We start from the raw sequence: 8,260 nt of genomic DNA on the forward strand, positions 1-8,260 counted from the left end.
GAACAAACTCGGTGTCTTCACTTCTGAAGCCCCCACCTTCACCTCCAGACTCTGCCTTCTTGCTGTTTCCTGGTCTTTCCAAACATAAGCCTGTCCTAGGTGTTTGCCCAAAGTGTCCTTTCCCTAGACGTTTACGATCCGTGAGTGTCTGACAGGGAACCACCTTTCCTTTCCTTCGCTCATCATCCACCATGACCTTCTCCTTCCTGGTAAGTTATTGTTTATTGCACTTAGCACTAGCCGGCTTTCTTTTCCAAACAATGCCTAGTGGATACCAACTCACAGTGTCGAAATCCCTGAGTATGGGCTTAGGGTGTTCAAAGATACAGCTTTAAAGCCTCAAAAGCAGTGCATTATTTTGCCTAATGAGAAGCCTCCATGGACTTTTCTATCCTCAGCTGTCTATAATGACCTGGAGAACTTTTGACTCTAATGATGGTTATTTAGGAATAATATCACAATTCTGATGCTTTGAGGACTTGGCAAAACAAGTGGAATACTGTGCCGGTTTTCCTTTTGATATAAATCCTGAAATTCTTTTACTATTTTAAAATTTATTTTTTGGGGAAACAGCTTTTTTTTTTATAAGTGTTGAATGATCTTGCATTAAATTAGTACTAAACATTCATAAGCAATTATAATTTTTTTAAAAAATTAATTTTATCTACTTGTATATGAAAAAGTACTTACAAATTAAGAGAAAGAAAGAAAGAAAGAAAGAAAGAAAGAAAGAGAAAAGGAAAGGAAATCACTTACCAAAATGAACCAGACCCAAAGTCTATATAGCTTGACAAACTTCTGTATAGTTAAAGTGACACATCCACAACTGTGGTGTAGTGAAAGTTTTGGTTTCTTTAAAAACTCAGTTTTGTTATGTAAATATGTTTTTGTTTTAATCCCAAGAGTGGGATATGGATCTGCTTTTAGTTTGTCCACTGCTGAATAACTCCTGTGGCTCAGAGGGGTCTGTGTGGTTTTTGCCAGCTTCAGTTAGTAGAATTCTGTGGATTTGGAGAGGAATAAATGCTGGAGCTGAGAGAGAGAGAGAGAGAGAGAGAGAGAGAAAAGGATTCTTGCAGAGATGTGCCCGAAGAGGAAAGAAGGCTGCTGCTGGGTTTGCCATTTGCTGGTTTGCTGGTTCGCTGGACTGCTGGATACTGACAACTGAGATTGGTATTTTCCCAAAGTACCCCACAACCTTAAACAGCCAGAAGTAGCTAAAGAGAACTCTGCCCCCTTTCCCCTCTAACCTTCTTTCTCTCTTGCTTAGTTAGCGTTGTGGGGGGAGGGTTGGTGGAAGGGAGGTAGAGGCATAAAGGAACCCCAGATAAAATAGAGTAAAAAATAGCGCCAACACTGTGGAGCTTCTTGTTAGATTTACGCTCTCACTGACCTGGACCTGTACGTTCTTCTTCTGCAACACATTCCTGAGAGGGAGGACAGGAACATGAGGAAAAACGAAGATAGGAAAGCAGAGGTGAGGAGGTCTTGTACAGACCATTTCTAATGCCAAGCAAGTTTATTAAGAAGATCAGCATCGTATATACGCTTTTTAGAGGGAAAACAGGACAGAGCAGAAGAAAACTGTCACACAACAGGACAAAGTCAGCAGAAAGCTAATCAAGCAACATTGTTCAAAGGGAACATAGGATATTTTAAGTTCCCCACAGAATGAACACTCCCTTGTGGCTTAGAGACTGATGATCACAGACCCTCAATGGAGGAAGGGAAGATGAGTTCCTGAGATCCCAAGCTGTCACTGTCAACGCCCTGGTCCCAGGCCATTCCAAGTTTATTGCTTCTCCATACACCAGGGCCTCAGAGACAGTCCCAGTCGGGCCCGGCCCCCAACATTTCACTATCAAATATATTTTCATGCACATCCTCTCTGCAAAAAATGAAAAAAAAAATACTTTTTGTTTTTAAGATGTGTTTTTGTAATGTGCATTGGCATTTTGCATGCATGTATATCTGTGTGAAGATGCCAGGTCCCCTAAAACTGGAGTTAAAGGCAGTTGTGAGATGCCATGTGGGTATTGAGAATTGAACTCAGGTTCTCTGGAAGAGCAGCCACAGCTCTTAACTCTGCAGCCCCAAAACCATTTCTCTTGATACAAGGTTTCACTACATATCTTAGGCTGGCCTTGAGCTCACTATGTTGCCCTAAAACTGACGGTAATCCTCCAGCCTCAGCCCTCCAAGTGCTGGGATAGTCCAAATGGCCCATCACGCTAGACAAACACCTTTGACTGGCAACCATGAAGTCAATTCTGCACTGTTTTCAGCACCAGCTGTTTCTCATGGTTCTAGAGAAAGGCAAGTCGAGACCAAGTGAATGCGTTCTGAAGTTCTTGCTTCCTCGGGCCATCATTTTTCAATTCCAGTGTCTTAATTTTGAAAAATGAAAATCTGTGGAAATTCATACCAATGAAACAGTTTATCTACAGTATAAACTTGAAATTGGAAGCATTCTTTTTTCCCCATTTGGATAAATTTCTAGACCTGGATGGGGGGTGGTGGTGGAGGAGTGGACTCTAAACAGAGAAAGGAAGTAAGATGTTCCAAAGGGTGGCTTGGCTTCTAGGAACGGTAAGTGTTCTGAAAATTTTATGAAAGCTTGCATTGGGGAGCTTTCTTAAAGTCTGTTTAATTATAACAGTTTCCCCTGAGAGTTTTCCACTCAGCACCATGGTTGGTTGCTATTGCTCTATCTAACATTATAATTGTGACCACTTCTGTAATTAAAATATTTTAATATTATTTTCTTTTAATCTATTAGTCAATAAGTCATTATCAGATATTGTTGCTAAATACAGAGTGATATGAGTCATTGTCAGAATATTTCAATTCTGACTGATGAATTAAGTGCATACCATTTTGTATGTTATGTAACCTGAAAATAATATAACACCCACAAGAGATACAAAGCAAACATTCATTTAAAGAGAATGGTTTCCAAGAACTTTCGGAGTAAATGAAATACCTCCTAAAATCTTGGTGGTAATAAATATTTAATGTCAAGAAAACAAGGCCCTGCATTTGAGAAGAAGACAAGGCAGGAGCACAAAAAGCAATCTCACTTCAGAGGCTGGAAAGAGAGCTTTCTAAACAAACAAAATCATCACCAGGCTTGGTGTGGGGACAAATATTAAATGTCAGAGATGACATAGGATCTGTGTGTCAATTCAGATGAAAGATCAAGGGACTTGACAAGCTGAATCTTCTAGGGCAGGAAATATTTGCATAAATCTAATAGGAGAAGAAAAAAATGTCTTGATAGGAAATTCCCCCCCAAGAGGCAGCAATGCTATTCACGCCCTCCTAGTAACCAACAGAGTGAATGGGGGCCGGTGAGTATAAGGATCAGATCTTGGTGTCGGATACTATTGTTAAGGGGGCTTCTGAAGATTTTAAAGCAGCATTAATTGCATGACATTAGCATTTAATAAAAAAAGCAGATGAAAGTATTGCCTTAAGCATCTTGTCAGAGTAACGGGAAGACTCTTTAGTGTCCGACTTCCCTCCTTGGTAAACGTTTAAAGATGGTACACGGATGGAGAATTTCAAGAAGGCCTGCTGTGTCTCAGAAGCAATGCAACGTAGTATCACAAGGGGGAGAAAAAGAAATAAAATGTTCCATTTTGACGACTTAACATAATATAGATGATCCAGGTAATTTTTTAAAAGCACACGCGCACACACAAAACACGCACACCATTGAAAAAAAGTCTCCCTGTCATTGTTTCTTTGCATGAAGAAATTTCCAGGTGCCACTGAACTGTGTGCATTAAAATTTAAATATAGCCAGATCGGATTTAGAAGTACTAATGGCTATTCCATAGAAGAACCCTTGCTTCAGCAACTTAGGAAATTACACTTGATTTTCTTTTGAGTGTAACTCAATTGTGCTTGAAATTGTTCACTTGAACCCTTCTAAACAAGAAGCAGGTAGTTAAATACGGACCCTGTTTAACATCTACACACAAAAAACGTTCCCAGCACAATGCACTGTTACCCTCTGAATGTCAGCTGCCTTTCCCCTGGCTCTCACAGCCTGTCCCTCCCTGGTCATTTCATTTGACCTTGCTACAGTCCTGAAAGGAGAATTGGCTCCAATGCAATTCTCTGCTAGGGAGTATTAGACTATTTTTACTGTCTTCCAGCTAAAGCTTCTAATACTGCAAGTGCTGGTTACTGAAGCAGTTTGAAAAAAAAAAAAAAAAAAGGATTGCTGAGTTTGCCTTATTTTAAACGGGGGTGGGACACAGAGTGCATAATCACATAAGACAGTGAACCAGAAAGGGGGGGGAATACAGCCTAGGTTCCCCACACAGCAACAGCAAGGCTTTACAAAAGCTTCTATCAACCTTATGCAGCAGCTTAAATCTTTGCTTCCATGAAATCCAGGGAGCGAGTCCAGCAAACGTAGGACTCCATAGCTCAGCTTTCCCTGGCCCAGAATATGCGAGTGATATTTATGAGGGCCCTGTAAACATCCGGCTGAGAAGCCTGCTGCCCTGAGGCACTCATACATCGAACATTCCCAGCCAGGTAGGAAGGTGATGTTTGGAAATGCCCATGCGGTGTCCTTTCTTTTCTGCAGTAGGCTTCTGTGGAAGGAGGATGCCTCTCTCTCCTGCTTCTGTTCCCCTCTGCCCCACCCACTCCCGTCTTAGAACCATTGCTCACTCATCTAAACGCTTTCTCTGTGTTCACTATGGACTGTTTCCATGTCTGTAAAGTCTAATGTTTGACCAGGATTCGGGCTTGACATTCTTCTTCTCAAATATTCCTTCTTGGTGACTACCTTTAATTGTTCTTTACCAAATCTGGGGACCCCTGGACTCCAGACTTCTTCCCTCCTAAGAAGATCCAGACCTATTGACACAAAGCACAGTGCTCACTGAAAAGGGAATAAAAAAAAGTTTATTCAAATATGAGTGACTGTGACTCAGAAACATGCACTTCTGTTACCACAAATGATGTATATTCAATGCGGTAACAGCTTCATGAAGCTTTTATAATTATAGAACAAAGCAAAACATACGCCAAAGCACTTAGAATATATTGATGGAAGAAACATCAGGTGGACTGATGTTAGCAGTCAGGACATTTCTACTACAAGTTCCTGATGTTACTTAATAACTTTTTTTTTTTTTAATTTAGTTTAGAGGAAGCTATCTGTCTACCAATATATCCCAGGTGCTCTCATGGGATAGCTACAAGGATGTTAGATGTCAGGAAATGTTTATCAAGGGTGCTAAACAAAGCCTAAAATAATCTGACTCTGCATCGGCCACATTTCAACTTTCCACAAACACGGAGTTCTAACCAATCAACGAGAATCTTTAACATAGTTGTGTGTGTGTGTCCCACACACCCTAGGGAAATGCACTTCACAGCCCTAATGTCTGGCAGCTTCCTGAGGCATCCACTTGAAGGTGGCACCATCACTTCAGAGCGAAGAATGCCTTTCGCTTTTCAACTTCCTTTCTTAGTGCATTGCTTCTGATATCCAACTGGGCAGCTGTATTAGCACCTCATTCTTTGACATTGTTGGGTATAATTTTGCCCTATGAATACCCCCTCACTTTGTGTTCTCTATCCCCTGATGGATATTTAGATTGTTTCCAGTTTGAAGAGATTATGCGTATACCTGTTACAAGCATTTGTGCATTAAATTGTAGAAGCTTTGTTTTTGTTTCTCTTAGGAGTGTGATTGACATGTGTATATACAATTTAGTGGGAGTTATAATTGGCTTGGTACCTGTGTTATTTTGCTTGCCGTGCAAGTGGGTATCAGCAGCCCAGACTTTCATTTTATCTTCTCTGCTGGGACTGCAGCGAGACCTCACTGTCATTTTAAGTTAAACTTTGACAATCATTAAATACGCTTGGCTTCTTTTCCTGTAGGCGCTGACTTCATCTAGTATTTGGTTCATTAAACTATTTTGCTCACAGTTTTGGTTGTTTGCTTTCTTACTATTTAATTTTAAGTAAACATTATATTTTAAATAGGATTAGCTTTTTTTTTTTTTCCCAATTGGAACTCAACTTCTTTAATGAGACACTTGCCTCTGGTCCCTCTTGTTCTACTCAATAATCGTGTCCTGTTGTTCCCATCTCTTCAGTCTGACTGCCCCTCCCTATGACTCTGTGCCTCCACATTCTAGACCACCACTACACTGGGGTCAGGCGGAGTCATTTTTGGTAGACATTGCTATACATTTGCTAAACCATGCACATGATGATTTTTGGTTACAAGCATCACACATGCTCTTTAAAAATCTCATTTAAAGGCTTTCCGTTTACTTCGAGACACTAGAATTTTATGATTCTTTTTCTCAGTTCTTGCTTTTGAGAGAGAGAGAGAGAGAGAGAGAGAGAGAGAGAGAGAGAGAGAGAGAAAGGGAGAGAAGTGCCTGTGGAAGCCAAAGGACATCAGATTATCTGGACCTGGGGTTACAGGCAGATGTGAATCATCTGATGTGGGTATTGAGAACTCAGGTCCTCTGTAAGGGCAGCCAACCACTGAACCATCTCTCCAGTCCTGACATTTTATAATATTTTGTAACAACTCACTTGTCTTCTTTTTTCACGTCCAGGATCAGCCCTCATTTATTTTCTCCAAATACATCTGCAGTTGCAAATACTGGAATTGACACTAACAGTCCATGTTTATTGTCTATAATTTGAGGTCTTTTTTCTTACTACATTTCTGGTACTTCTTGGTATAACTCAGTTAATTATCACACACACACACACACACACACACACACACACACACACACATTTAGAAAACTCACTCTAAGTATCAGTTTCATGTGGAAAGTCTACCACTATCCATGTTAAAGTAGCTACTTGTCTTAGCCTTAGAGAAGAGCCAGAGGAGGGGGTTAGACACTGATGATGTAATTAGAAGATACAAAGCTAGAGTATGTTTACACTGTGGGTATTTTCCAAGCAAAGGAAAATTGAAGATAAATAAATAACATTGTACATGTGCTTTGGATCCTTATATTGATTTCTTAAATCATGCAGGCTTTTAATCCCAGCATTTGGAAGGCAAAGGTAGGCTGACCTCTTTGAGTTCAAGGCCAGCCTAGTTTACAGAGTGAGTTCCAGAACAGCTAGGGCTATACAAAAACAAAATAAAACAGAACGAAACCCAATAAAATCAATCCAACTATGGACCACCTACAACTGTCATATTTTACTATTGAAAACTTAGTGTCTTTTCTCTAGATCAGGAATGAGGAAAGAATATTTACTTTTGCAATTTCTATTCAGCATCTTATCAGAGAAATAGTTCATTAAATAAAGTAAGAGAAAGATATAACACAGGTTATAAAGGAATAAATAAGTGGCTGAAAAAGTGATTATGTAAATGCAAAAATATTGACCCATCTGCTTTAAAAAATCTACTAGAACTAATTAAAATAATTCAACAAGGTCACAGATACAAGCAATCTGCAAATATAAGTATAATGTAAATGGAACTCTATGTAAAATGAAATTGAAAATATGCAGGATTGAATTGTCTGCACTCCAAATATGTTTTAGTTGGTGATTTTTCACTTATATTGTTGTATGAAAAGCAGATATTTGAATTTATGAGATTAATAAGACCTGTTTGCTGATATATGTGTGGTGTAATTTCATGTTCTAATTAAACTTTGTTTACTCCAAAATAATGAAGAATTCTGTCTTATGTGTTCTAGAATGTTTAGAGTTTTAGATTTTGCATGAAACATCTTGGTATGGTTTTTGGGCATCTTTCAAAAAGAGTATCTTCCCATGTTTAACTATGGAGAACTTAGTTCTCTTTAATGTGTGGTTTGGGGTCTGTTTCTTATACCTGCATGTCCATAAATATCTCACTCTCATGTAATTTGCATTATTCTTTTTTTAAATTTTTTAATTTTTATTAATTACACTTTATTCACTTTGTATCTCCCCACAAGCCTCTCCCTCCTCCCCTCCCGACCCCACATTCCCTCTCCCTTCTTCACACATGCCTCTCCCCAAGTCCACTAATAGGAGAGGTCCTCTTCTCCTTCCTTCTGATCTTAGTCTATCAGATCTCATCAGGAGTGGCTGCATTGTAATCTTCTGTGGCCTGGTAAGGCTGCTCCCCCCTTAGGGGGAGGTGGTCAAAGAGCAGGCCAATCAGATTATGTCAGAGGCAGTTTCTCATCCCATTACTATGTAACCCACTTGGACACTAAACTGCCATGTGCTACATCTGTGCAGGGGTTCT

This window comes from Psammomys obesus, unplaced genomic scaffold (assembly GCF_907164565.1).
Source record: "Psammomys obesus unplaced genomic scaffold, mPsaObe1.curated_primary_1811, whole genome shotgun sequence".
In the NCBI taxonomy this organism is placed as follows: Eukaryota; Metazoa; Chordata; class Mammalia; order Rodentia; family Muridae; genus Psammomys; species Psammomys obesus.